Consider the following 13,837-nt stretch of genomic DNA (forward strand, 5'->3'; position numbering starts at 1 on the left):
TTCTTGTTGCTTACCTACTGCAAACTAACATCCTAATAAAAGGTTAGGACACATCAGGCTCACAAACCACATCAACCAACCACACTTTGACGAGACCAAACTGTTCCCGCTCATATCCATCCTTTTTCAATGTCAATGATCTTGTACCAATAGATCTCTCTCTGTATCTCGCTCTCATGGCTGATATATTGAGTTTGCATTTTACATGTCCCAAACAGATGAAAATCGTTACTATGAAAGAAGGAGAAATACAACAATATTCTGCATTCCCATTCCCTGAACAGTCTTTGTAAGCACATGATTTATGCTTGGGCTCCTTTCTGGCACTTGGCTGGTTCTATTGCTGTGGGCGCAATAGAGGGGATTGCCATTATTGATCTACAAATAATGTAAGATCGTTGAGTGAGTCAGTGTACCAGCTGCAGAAAATGTGTTTTATCTCTAAGTCCAAGTTTATAATCAGGGACGTTTCATTAGCTTTTGGGTAAAAAAAAAGAAAGTAAACTGTACCAGTTTAGAGGGTTTTTCAGAACACACTCTTTGCGAGGGGTTCGGACAGGCCAACATAGTGGTCGAACAATATTTACTCTTCAGTCTAACCAAACACACAATGGTAGTATGGCTGAGCAGCAACACTTAGAATCAGGAGGTGTAGGCTTGGTGTTCGTACTGCTAATGACAGACTGGTAAGTAACAGAGGTACACAAAGGGAAGTACAAAAATACTAGATCTATTAAGCAATAGTTTAACTTACCATAGTAGTACAAGTAACTGGATGCAAAGTACTAGATTAATTAGAAGCATTTATACACACAGTTTTGTAACCCCAAATGGGTTACACATCACTAAAGGTATTAACACGGCTAGAAAAACACAACATACAGATCCCAGAGGGGTTAAAGGAAACCAAATGGATGAACTAAAAATCACAAGCCTCAGCTATAAGGCACTCAATTGAAAACTGAACTCCCGTCCTACATTTCCCAGTAGCCATGTTTGCTACAAGTGAGTAACCCTAGCCAAACAGGTAGATGGGGCAATTTGATGACATACACGTATAAGGCTCAAGTGGCTAAACCAAAGCAAGCAATAGGCTTGACAGGTTGGATCGAAACAGTTGGAACGTCAAATTTACTTTTGAGCGGAATGTTTGAAGTCAGTTTTCTTGCTAAGAAAGCGTAAATTACGAGTCCTTAAGTCCTAAGTGACAGCATAAAAAGCCTGCACATCCAGATTCCAGCGACTTTGGCCTGGAAAGATAGTCAATGGCAAAGAGAAGGCTTTCAGCCAAACGCATTCCTATGTGGATCAGAGTGGTTCAAGAGACCTAGGCAATCTTGGTACCCAAACCTAAACGAATGAACAAAAAAGCCAAGGCAATAGGGAATTTTTGAGTAAAGCAAGGCTCACCATTAGCTTGGCTGCAAAGGGCTCTCATGTCGCAGGTTCAAGGTGTCTTCCAACGGTTAGGTTAGGCATGTGGCGAGACGCAAGCAAACAGTGAACACTGTTTGCATTTGGAATACAAAGCACATGATCCCCCCACCCCCTCAGGAGCAGATTTCACAAGACTCAGACAGGGTCAGTAGGTATTTAGAAGCAACACTGGTGGGGTTTGGGTTGCAACAGGCCCTTCTTCGAGGTGAGGAACAACAGCGAGTTGGCAAGGTCCCAGCAATGCATTGAGGATGCTACAAGTGTTCAAGGCTCAAATCGAGGTGTCCATGCAGAAGTACAGACCGGTTCAATCCAATCACAAGTAGGTGCAGGCAAAAAAAGCACCTACGACTTCAAGGAGGTGAGATACAAACGCAAGGCTTTAGACTGGTTGGCCCAAATAGTCCAATAGAGTAAGGCAGCCGGGTAAGCCTTTCCAGTCAAAACGAATGCGGAGGTCTGCACAGCAGTGGATGTCTTAAGCCAAAACGGATTGTAGTTGCAGTCTGCTGGCGATTATCCTCCGACAGTCCCTTTTAACCTAAATTTGGCTAGTGCAGAACCAAACCTTTCAAGGGAAAGGACCCGAAACATTCAAAAGGGTAGAGGATGTCAAAGGACAGCCAGCTCCCCACAATCTGCCCACCAACCAAGCAGACTGTCAGGGATGTGTACTGCGACTGGTCAACCCAAACCCCCAATTCCAATCTGTGCAGGATTTGCACAAAAATCCATACCCTTATATGGGATGTTCCAACACGAGAGCACATATAGGTGGTCAAAAAAGGAAGATGCCACAAAGAAAAAGTGTTAAACCATGAGGGACAGTCATGAGCAAGTTGAACTGAAAAAAATGCATTATTGCTGTAAATAAATAAAAAAGGAGCACATACGTGCACTCGGGAAAGGGGGACAAATACAATTTTTTTTAACACATTCTATAGCTCAGATTACCTCTCCCAAATTATTCAACTTTTGCATCCTATTTAATTACATCAAATTGGAAGTGCTTTGATAAAACTACATGTCATGGTGTAACTATATATGCCATCTTTACAGGACTGAACAAGCCTATGCAAAAACAATGATATGGAGCAATACAAGAAATGGATTCGCCCGATTAATTTTCTTACCACTAAAGTAAATCTGACAAAATAGATCTTGAGTGTTTGAAATATTAATTTGATTCATTACGTTAATACAATGTTTGCACTGTAATTTTAGATCTTACCTTAATGGTTGGTTTTCCCTCCGACCCCTTCTAACACAAGTCTCCCTAAATGTCTGATAGTTTCTATTATTTTAGTATTCCAAAACAGATATTGATATGCATAATTAACTGGAGGCTACTTGATAAAATTCACTATTAATTGATCTACTACTGGTTTATTCTAAAGTCATGTATTTAGCAGATTTAATGTGCATCATTTCCAACCATTTATAAAAATCAAATATAAAATACAAATAAAAAAAAAGGTTTTCGGCCATCAGCCTGTTGTGCACACATCACAAAATTAACTGAAGTGCTAGCTACAGGAAAGAAGATGCAACACGAAGTATCCATGCAGCACTCCACTTACGTTGGCTTGTGCTGCAATGCAAAAATAAAAAAGGGAAATTGTTGGGCAAAGGGGCTCTCGGTGGCTCATTTAAAAGAAATACATGTAAAGCATATCTCTAGATAGAAAGTTCACGCAGTGAAATCCTAGTATCTGTAAACTAAAGCAGTGGTAAGACCCAATCTTCACCGTCCTAAATCTTTTTATTGTCCATTACAATGCGGTACTAGCTGCACTACTTCTTGGAGACAATTACGACCAAGTTAAACTAGAGACTAAAGCCAGGCTACACCTGCTACCACTGGCGAACAGAACTATTTGGTTAAAGGTTTCAACAAAATGCAAATGTAGGTGCGAACAAAGCTCTGGTGCACTTTCTATTTTGCCCATTTTACAAAAGTGAGAGGATGAGATGGCTGAGACCTCATTTTTTAGCATCAAATATTCAATCTTGTAAGAAGGCTATGTTTCTAATTTTTAAACTAATAATTCCTCTATGATCCAATAAATTACCTAGGTCAGTCTTAAAAAAAAAAAAAAGAAAAGATTTAGTATTATACATTTTAGGCCGGGTTTATGGGCAAAGGTCTGATGTGATATTAAAAAAAGTAAAGGTTGTGGTGTTAATTGGTCTAAGTTATTTTATAGTCTAGCTCAACTATGTAATCTGTTGTGATATAATGTATTTATTATGTTAATGGAGAAATCTGAATTAAAAAAAATCAGGATGATGGAGACTATCCACTCCATTATGAAACCTACCACTCCATTTGTGTCATTAGGGGATTTATACCTGGATTTAAGGGGTTCACAGCGGCCCTCAGGCCTCCCATAACAGAGATACACTCAAGGAACTTGGTTTCCATTTTATATCAAACGTCCCAACTCACAAAGAACGCACATTAGATTGGATCACTGCATGGAACATCCTCACTATAAACCCACTTGTACTCACTATAGATTGGTCAGACGATGCAGCATTGCTCTCGTCTGGCCATAACCTTCCCCCTTTATACTATTGCAGGCGTTGTAGATCGTTGAGTCAAACGAAAGACGACACCTAGTCATCTCAATTTTGATGCAGGACTAGAAAAGGGAGGCTTCTGTGCATCACATCACCAAAATTAACAAAGCTTTGCTTTTCGAAATGATAAATAAGGTCAGGCCCATAAGGACTATAAACAAATATTCACCCAAGGTTGCCCTTCAGAAGAATTCTCTCGGAGAGTCATTTATTGGAAATCTCCACCTTTTTTCAATCCATTCCAGTCAAGCTTTAGGCCTGGCCGAAGCAGTGAATCCATTCTGGTATCAGTCATGGATGATATGGCGAAGCTAGCTGATCGGGGGCGGCTGGAGTAGGGGTATGGATGGGTGTCCCAATATTACTGGAATGGTCAGCCGCCTGCGACACCATAGATCATACCAAGTTGTCGTTGGCTGGTATCTCTGGAGTGGCGTTAGATTGGTTTGGGTCTTTTTTTTTGACTGATCATTCACAAACTCTTAGCTACAGCCCTTGTGTCGTCTCCCTGTGCACTCTCATGTGGAGTCCCTAAGGGGTCTGCGCTCTCCCATTCTTTTTAATATACATGTTCAGCCCCTTGACAATCTTATCCAGTCTTATGGTCTGCGTTGTTACAAGTATGTTGATGACGCTCGATAATCTACGGGCTGCACATTTTAGGATCAGTTTAAAAAAGAGGTTTGGGACCGGACAGGCCAGAATTGGTTTAAATTGAACGGCGAAAAAACCGAGGTGTCAATTGTATACCATTATCGGCCGTCTCCCTCTGGACACCGAACTACTGGCCCCCGCCCCCAGGTCCTTTTCCACAACCTGTGCCAATGGTAAAGAATTTAGGCGTTAAGATACTGGCTTCCCTCTCGATTGAGGCACAGGTTAGTGCAGTTTGCCAGCCAGGCCATTTTAAACTGAGTCCTGCTTAAAATACTTCCGTTCCTTCCTCAGTTACAGGCCCCCTCGGGTGGCCTCTTTGATTCGGAGTGCATTGTACTACTGCAATGCCCTCCATTTGTCTCATCCTGCTTACCTTTAGGATCGACTGTAGGTACTGCAAAATACTGCAGCACAGACAGTTTTTGGCCTCTCCTCCCAGGACCATGTCTCGTCAGGAATGCGTAGCCTCCACTTGCTCCCTTTGGTTCAGCAAGTTCTGTTTAAGGCACTGTGCCTAGTCCATTGTGCATTCAATGGCCAAGGGCCCGATTACCTGCAGCAAAAATGTTGTCGCTATGTGCCGGCACGTCTACTCCGTTCCACTTTGGATTTCCGGATAAGAGTGCCAAGAATTAGTCTAGCCAGGTTCAGCAGCTGAGCTTTTTCTGTCGCAGCTGCTCGATCATTGGATAGGCTTCCTCTGAAACTTCAAAGTAGGTCACACCATCCGGCCTTTCCTCGTCACCTAAAAACTACTTTATTCAAGTAACTGAATGCTCCACTTTGTGTGTCACTGGATCTCTATAGCGCCATGATGCCTTCGGGTGTATGTTGCGCTTTATACGCTCGATTAACATTCACATATTGACCATGTTATTAGGAGCCAGACATTTTAGTGCATGGCTAGTACTGTCCAAGAAATTAGCCGATATTTGGAGTGTTAAACCAATTAGCTGTGAAGGTGATCCTTGCCCATCCAGCATTAAGAAGCCTACCCTTGATCCAGAAGACTACACAAACTATTGCCCGATTACCAATACACCTTTTCTCCTAAAACTATTGAACACAGCTTTCTTAGTGACATTTACTAGGAGATCGCCGGTAGGGCTTTCTGCCATATAGAGGTATTTAAATGACATTCATTGATGCAAAAGATTCTCATCTAACGATAATCTACCAGGGAATCATTGGTCTTTTGTTGCGCTGCATTTTACACCTTGACCAGCTCCATTACTTCTGGTGTATCGGGAAATCGCTGCCAGGTGTACCTTGATGGAGGCATGCCCTAGTCCCGCTCTGGCCAGCGACAGTAGGTACGGTAGCACTTGAGGGGCCGTAATCCGTAGAGGGTTGATCTTCTGTGCACGGCACCAGACAGAGAACCCCTTCCACTTGTGTCCGCAGCACTTGAGAGTTCAGGACGCCCTGGCCTTTGCAAGAACCTCTCTGCAGTCCACCGGGATATCGTACCCTCCAAACTCTAGTGCTGCAGGAGCCAGGCCTGCAAGTTCAGCGACTCTGGGTCGTGATGAAGGATGCCGCCTCCCTCTCTGGAGAGAAGATCTGCGTCCGTCGACAGTTTGACTGGTCGGGACGCTGACAAGTCCAGAAGGTCCGGGAACCAGATCCATCTCGGCCACGCCGGTGCGACGCGGATCATCCTGCACTGGGACCTCTTGAGTTGGTTGAGTCTGAGCAGCAACGGCAACGGAGGAAACGCATACAGGAACAGGCCGTCCCAGGGGAACGAGAAAGCATCGCCCATGCTCCTCGGCTGGGGAAACCTGCTGGCGAACCTCTGGCACTTGGGGTTCGTCGCGAACAGGTCGATCTGGAGTTTGCCCCATCGCTGGAAGAGTCGATCCACTTGATCCTGGCGTAGTTCCCACTTGTGGCACGAGCGCAGCTCCCTACTGAGCGAGTCTGTGATAGTGTGCTTTATCCCTGGGCTTCCTTGGATAGGGCTGGGGATCGGGTTCCTTGTCGGTGAAGATCCTCACCACCTTGCCCTTGAGGGACGGGAGGAACGACCTGAGGGCCCAGAACACTGCTCAGAGCTCCAGTATGTTGATGTGGAGACCTCTCGTGTGAAGATCTCTGGTGTGCGCTCCCCACCCCTCCAGGGAGGCATCTGTCATCACCCTCACCTGATGTGCTGGGGTCTGAAAGTCCGTGCCCGCCGCGAGATGCGCACGGGTGCCCCACCACCGAATTGCTTGGCGGAAAACCTCGTTGCGCGAGAGCTTGTCCTCGAAACTGCCTGCCGCTTGCATCCAACGGGCGTCGAGGAACTCCTGTAGAGGACGCATCCGAAGCCCGCACAGGCGCACCAGATAGATGTATGAGGACATCATCCCGAAAAGGGTCTTGATGGACCTCACCCTGGCAACGTCCGTGGCCAGCAGACGCTGCACCTGGCCCAGGATGGCCTTCGTCCTTTCCTCCGACGGCGAGGCCAATCACGCTACTGAGTCGAGCATGGCTCCCAGAAACAGTGCGACGGAATCAGGTGGGATTTGGGGAAGTTGATGGAGAATCCCAGGTCCGTGACCAGCCGGACGGTCTTCGCTGTGTGTTCGACTGCGAGTTCAATTGTCCTTGCTCGGATGAGCCAAGCGTCCTGGTAGGGGTAGACGTGGATCCCCTGCAGGTGCAGCCTCACCGCCACTGGTGCTAGGCACTTGGTGAATACCCTGGGCGCCGACTTCAACCGAATGGGAGGGCCTTGAACTGATAGTGCCGTCCTTGGACTACGAACCTGAGAAACTTTCGGTGTCCTTTTAGAATGGGGATGTGAAAGTACGCATCCTCCAAATCCAACGACGATAGGAAGTCGCTTTCCTCCAGCTGGCCCAGCACGTGCTGGAGGGTGACCATCCAGAACTTCTGTGCCTTGATGTATTTGTTTAGTCGACGGAGGTCCAGGATGGGACGCCATCCTCCCGTCTTCTTTCTGACGAGGAAGTAGCTTTAGTATGCTCCGGAGCCCCATAGCCGCTTTGGGACGAGCTTGATAGCTCCTTTCTTGAGCATCGCCCTTACCTCTAACAGCAGTTGAGGGATGTGGTTTTCCTTCCTGGCCACGGGAGGAATGCAGGGGCACTTTTTAGAAATTCCAGAGTGTGCCCGTGGGCCAGGGCATCCAGCACCCAACGGTAGGTGGAGATGGACTCCCACACGCTGACGAACTTAGTCAGCCGGCATCCCACCGGGGTGCTGCGGTGGGGGCCCGACATAACGGCCGGTTCAGTCTTACTTGGCAGCGGTCTTGCCGCCTTGGCCTCCCTGGCGACGGCGATGAGATCCACCTGACTTGCCTCGTGCCCTCTAGGCTTCTTGCGACGAGGAGCGGGCCGCCTGACGGTATGTCGAGGAGCCGCCGCCGCACCTTGCTTGCCTCCAGAGTTCCGAAAGGGCGGCAGTCATTGCTGCAGAACTCCCAAGACCCGAGCCGTCTGTGTCGGTCTTGATGGCCTGCAGGGACTCATCCACTGTCTTACCAAACAGATTGTTCCCGTCGAAGGGCATGTCCAAAACCTTGGCTTGCACAGCCGCCGCCGAAGGCAAACGCTGTTGCCCAACTGGCGGAAACCGGTGTCGGCAATGTCCGCGGCTACCGTTATGGCGTGGTCCGACGCCACCTCACCTTCCTGTAGGATCGCTAGGGCCTCCGCCCTCTTGTCGTCTGGCAGGAAGTCCAACAGGGGGGCGATCTTGTACCACAACTCCCTGTCGTAGCGGGCCACAATCGCTAGGGTGTTGGCCGTCTTAATCGTCGTCGCCACCGACGAGAAGACTCGTCGTCCCATGGCGTCCAGTTTCTTTCCCTCGCCGTCCGGTGGGGAAGTCTAAGTTGAGGCCGATACCCCCCCCCTGCTTTCTTCTTGGCTGCCGCCGAGACGACCGAATCCGGGGTCTGTTGTGCCCTAAGGCACAACGGGGCGACCTCGGGGACCCGGTACTTCTCATACCGGTCCCTCTTGGCAGGTGTAGTGGACGGGTTCTTCAGAAGAACAAGTCCCTCGTCCCAGATGTCATCCAGCAACGGCACCCCAAGGACCGTCTTCCTCTTGGCCTCGCGCCGTTGATAAAGGAAACCTTCCTTCTTCTGTTCTTCGGGGCAGAGGTGGAAAAGCTTGGATGCCCTGGCAATCATGGCCTGGAAGGAGCCGATTTCATCAGGCATGGAGGCCCGAGGAGGTGGTTGGAGGTCCGTCCCGTCGTCACCACCCTCATCATCCGTCCCCATCGTGGCCATATCTGTTCCTGTGTCATCCCCAGGGATACGGGAAGGAGAAGGCTGAGAAGGCCGTGAGGGCTGGAAGGGCAGGGGTGATTAACTCTCCTCCTCTTCTTTGGAGGGCTTCCCAACGGGCCCGGTTCTGCTGGGTCGTCCGTTGGGGGTAGGGGCAATCTCGTCCTTATCTCCGTGCATAAGGTTTGGATTACCATCAAAATGGCCACCGAGTTGTCCTGTGGTTCGGGTTCTGACGGGCGCGATGGTTGCTCCTCCTCCACAGGAGCCTCGTCAGCGCCACCGTCACTTCCTTCGTCCTCCTCGTCGGGATTCCACAAACTTGCTGTTGGGCCCTCCACGATTTCCACCAGTTCCTCCTCGGAGGCGGTGTCTGTCGGAAGTAGAAACGGAGCTTGAGGCTCGATTGACTGAAAAAAATTAGATAAATCTCTTCAAAAAACGCAAAACGCAGTAAAAGCTTGAGAGCTATAGCACGAGGACTCCCAACACTTGAACGTGCGATAAAAATCTGAGGATGGCCGCCAGGGGAGGGGCTTAGGGAGAGGGCAGTCATTGGCTGGGGGCAATATGACCCAGAGGCCAGTGATTGGTTACTACTAAGAAAGACAGATCAGAAACGAACCTGATGCAGTTTTTTTCTTTACCGAGGATTCCCAGCCTGACAACGGGGAATATTCATGAGCATGTGAATCCATGCCAGACCCCATGCTGGAGAATGTTTTCCGTTTAGCTGGGGACCTCCAGGCTAACCCTTTACCGATGCAATTCTTTTTTGGTGAAATGAGTAAGTGAATGACTAGGAATTTGCTCGGATTAAACAAAAGCAAAAGAAATTAGTCTTGCTATCGACACCTATCCTAAAATTCCACTATTAGAACACAATATAAAAGACCAAAGCAAGGCCAAAACATTACTAAAATAATCACTTGATGCTCTTAAGGCAGATGAGACCTTTACTTTCTGAAGCACACTCTGCTTCAATTGCTAGAACAATTATTTGATCTAAATCAGACGACTGCAATGCTCCGTTTGCTGGATCTTCCAATTATACCATCCTCCAGCTTCAGGAACTAGAGCATGCAGAGGCACGCAATGTCACCAATACAACCAGGGATGTTCATCTCTCTCTCCATCTCCTGTGCTCAGGAAATTGCAATGGCTTCCTGTTAAGTTAAGAAAGAACTACCCTTTCAGGATTCGCACCCTGCGGGTGGACTACATAATATGTGTAACAAGAAATAAACAAAAGATATCAAACTGCTAAACCTTTTGAAGTAATGGATCAAGTAATCTTTAACATAAACTGGGAAAATGTGACTTTGTGCAACCTGTAAGGAACTCCTGGTGAAAACAGTAAAGGCAGACCAGTAATCACAGTTCAAGGGTGTTTATTAAACTGTATGAATGGTTGAGAAAAATGCCTAATCTAAACCTAAATCTAAGATGGTAGCAAGCGACAATCGTCAAATAAGGAAATAAGGCAGTCCTGGTGGCGTTAAAAAAGGACCTATACTAAAAAAAAAACAAAGAAAAAAAAAAGAAGAACTATTGCCAATCCTTACCACCAAGTTACAAAGTAGTGTGGGATAATGTTCACCAGAAAAGAAAGAAGTATTCACAAAATTATAAGTCAGGATGGTATGGATGGAGTCTCCCTTCCCCATGTTTTTAGCATGGGATAAGGCGGGACCTCCGAGCACAGGACACTCCTGGTCCTCGCTAGCACAAGGTTATAGTTCAGTTCCAAAACATCAGGGCCTTCTGTGGCCAAGTCGCTATTACACAAAGTCTTTCACCTCAGAGGGCCTGAACAAAAAATTCCTTCCGTCTGGCGATTACTCTTTTCCTTAGGATCCCCCTCTGTTGAGTTTCAATCCTTCCCTCAGTGTTGTCCTCCCTCTGTCAGATTCACTACAGCCTTTCAATCACAAGTTAAACAATCATTCACTGTGGACATCCTTCGCCATCACAATGTTCAACTTGCTTTATCACAACACAGGATTCACTCTTGGTTTCCTCTTGGCATCCCTCCATCAGGTTCACAGCCATTCTAACACAATGTTCAGCATCTCAGAAAGCGGCGGTCCCCCTTCCCCTAGCTTTCTCTTGGCTTATCACAATACGGGATTCACTCTGCTTAGCTGTCCCCTTGGCATCCTGCTATCAGGTTCATATAGCCATTTTTAACACAGTTCATGATTTTCTAACCATTCATGATTTGCTCTTCTCATGAGAAAACGGGGATCCCTTCCCTAGCTTTCTCTCGGCATCCCTCTGTCGGGTTCACACTTGCCACAGTTCACAATACAGTCTCTTTAGACCCCTTAGGTTCTTCCCTTTGCCCAAGTCCGGGTCTCAGCACTAGTCAGGCTACACAGTTCTTGTTCCCACAATTCACTTTGCTTCTCAACGCGTCACACAATTCACTTTGCCTCTTAACGTGTCAAAGACTTTCGACTGTACGAGGGGTTTTGCTCAACCCTCGTATGACCCCTTGACACCTCACACCGGCCTTCCCCAAGGCCTCTCAATATATGTAGTTTCGACAAACAGGTTGCGGTCAGAGTCTTTTGAATAGACGCCCATGTGGCGTCGGACCACTCTGCATCTGGACCTTATCCATGCTTTCTTTAAAGTTCATAACTCAGCCAAGTCCTTTTTTCACAAGTCCTTGCGTTCACAATATGTTGCCGATTGCAACCTTCAGCTCAACACAGTCCGGCTCACTATCAGCTCTCTCGGACTCGCCGGCTGTGCTGAACTCTCTGGCGTTGCTGGTCTCGGAGTCCAGGACAGTACCAGGTAGCCAGCATGCCTCCATGCCCGAGCTGTCAGCGCAGGAGGCCCCCGTGCACTGTTGACATCTGCCACGCCACACACCAGCTGTATATCCCGGTCTTACGATTCCTTTTGTGGAGGCTTCGCGGGTCTGGGTTGAAAAGGGCATGGGAACTGTCCTTTCGGGTCTCGCCACCTTTCGTCTCTGTTTGAACTTCTGGTTCGCAATAGCTACTGCCTTGTGCTGTTGGCCTTGCTCGAAGTGTGCTTTCGTGCTCTGCCTTTTATTCCTGTGGGGAAGAGAAAGGGCTGTCGGGTGTGTGAAGTTGTCGTCAATTGCCTGACCCTTGTGTTTTGACATGCGAGGTAAACGTCTCTGGCGTTAGTCAATTTGTCACAGTGTAGGAAAGTGTTTGTGTTAGAAAGGGGGTAGAGTTTCTAGATATCCTATGGGGAAGGATGGGGACAAGGTGTTACAGGGAAGGGGGTACCGCATCCCACCTGTCGGCGTTCCACTCCTAGAAGACCGTTCATCAAGGTAATCCTCCCCCACTGGTCCACCCCCAGGAACTGGATCCAATAGCGATGGCCGTGTCCTGGCCACCTGGATGACAGATCCCCGGGGATTAGTAAGGCAGACACCTTCAGGTTTCTCACAAACTTGATAGAGCATACCTCAATTTCAAAGTTACAAAGCTTCGACTTCTGGCCACTGTGTGGTGCACATGGTACTCCTTCCTGTGTGATGGGAGTGTAATAGATCCAAAAAAAAGAAACTGCCATTACTAAAGGCAATCATGTTAAACTAAACTATAGCATATCCTTCTTTAAGCTCATCCTGAGTGTAGTAATAGAGACAATTATCTAGAATAATGAAAAACATATACGCAAGTTCCATATCCAGTTCACATGCTCAGATATTACAACCAGATTCATTGTCATATTCGCTAGTATCAGATAAAGTCACCATATTTGTGATGGTCACATATCCGGATAGAGTGGGACTACAGATTTCTGGTCATTGCAGCTTTGCAAGCAGTCATTGAGCACAAGCCAATAAGTCACTTTCTTTTTTTCCATTCACTGCAACGGATTAAGCCATTTTATTAGAATATCAGATTTATTTAGAATCTGCAATCATTCCTTGTGAATCTATAAATTGTCTGCATGAACACATCTTGATATTCTGCGAGGTTTTTAGTGCCACCAAAAGCTATGTTGTCTAATTCTCCAAAACGTCAGCTCTTTTGTGCTTTAAATTGAACTAAAGTGTAAGTTATATCCCCCGAATTAGTTTGGTCTCCTTTTAAAAACAATGCTTCGATTTTAATGATGTGATTGCATAATATTAGTTCTCCTGGAATGTGCCGCTCAAAATTATGGTCCAAGTTCCAAGGTTTATACTAGTTTTGTGCTCGATCACTGCATGTTTAAAAACATCAATATTGGATTCCAAGATGTCCACCGCATGATGAGGACGTGTGTGCGGGCGCTCTGTCGGCACAACAGCGTCTCCTTCATGCAATTTGTGAAGAGGATGTCTGTGATTGCAGTTTATTAACGGGCTGAAACCCTCTGGCAGATCTAGGGCAGCCATTGTGCGTCAGTGCTGGCACGTCGACTTCTCGATCGAAGTAGGCTTGATGGTGGGGGTGGCGACCTGTGTGAAGGATCTGGGCTGTGTCCCTCTCACTCTGGTGTCCCCAGAGCTTGGATCTGGCTCCCCTCAGGGCGGCCGTATGAGGGTGCAGGGCTCCCTTGTGTTGTTAAGAGTGGTCTGGAAGCCTGCGGGAGGTCCGGTGACAGCGCAGTAGTGAGCTGTGCCCAGGAGCAGTCTGGACAGACAGCCCTTCATAACGGCAACAGAGCGATAAGATCCCCAGGGTCGGATGCCCCTGACTGGAGCAGGCAGCAGAAAGCCAGCAGACAGTCCCTCAGAGTCGAATTTGTTTGGATGGTGGCCTGGGTGACAGAGGTGGACCCACGCTAGTTTTGGCAGGCAGAGGGCAGGGCGTGTCAGAGTGGTTCTTTACCAAAAGTGTGCAGAAAAGATTTCGGCGCCACCATAAACCAGGGACATTCTCTTGCAACTTTGGAAAGAGTGGTGGACTGTGGGTGTTTAAC

General features: G+C 47.4%; 1 protein-coding gene across 1 annotated transcript in view; it reads right to left on the reverse strand.

Annotated features, from left to right (window-relative positions):
* SYVN1 (synoviolin 1) overlaps positions 1-13,837 on the reverse strand; it is an 890,352-nt gene that overhangs the window by 787,386 nt on the left and 89,129 nt on the right. The gene's annotated exons all lie outside the window — the stretch shown is intronic.

The sequence above is a fragment of the Ambystoma mexicanum genome, chromosome 2p (genome assembly GCF_040938575.1).
Source record: "Ambystoma mexicanum isolate Mex_15411 chromosome 2p, UKY_AmexF1_1, whole genome shotgun sequence".
NCBI classification, from domain to species: domain Eukaryota; kingdom Metazoa; phylum Chordata; class Amphibia; order Caudata; family Ambystomatidae; genus Ambystoma; species Ambystoma mexicanum.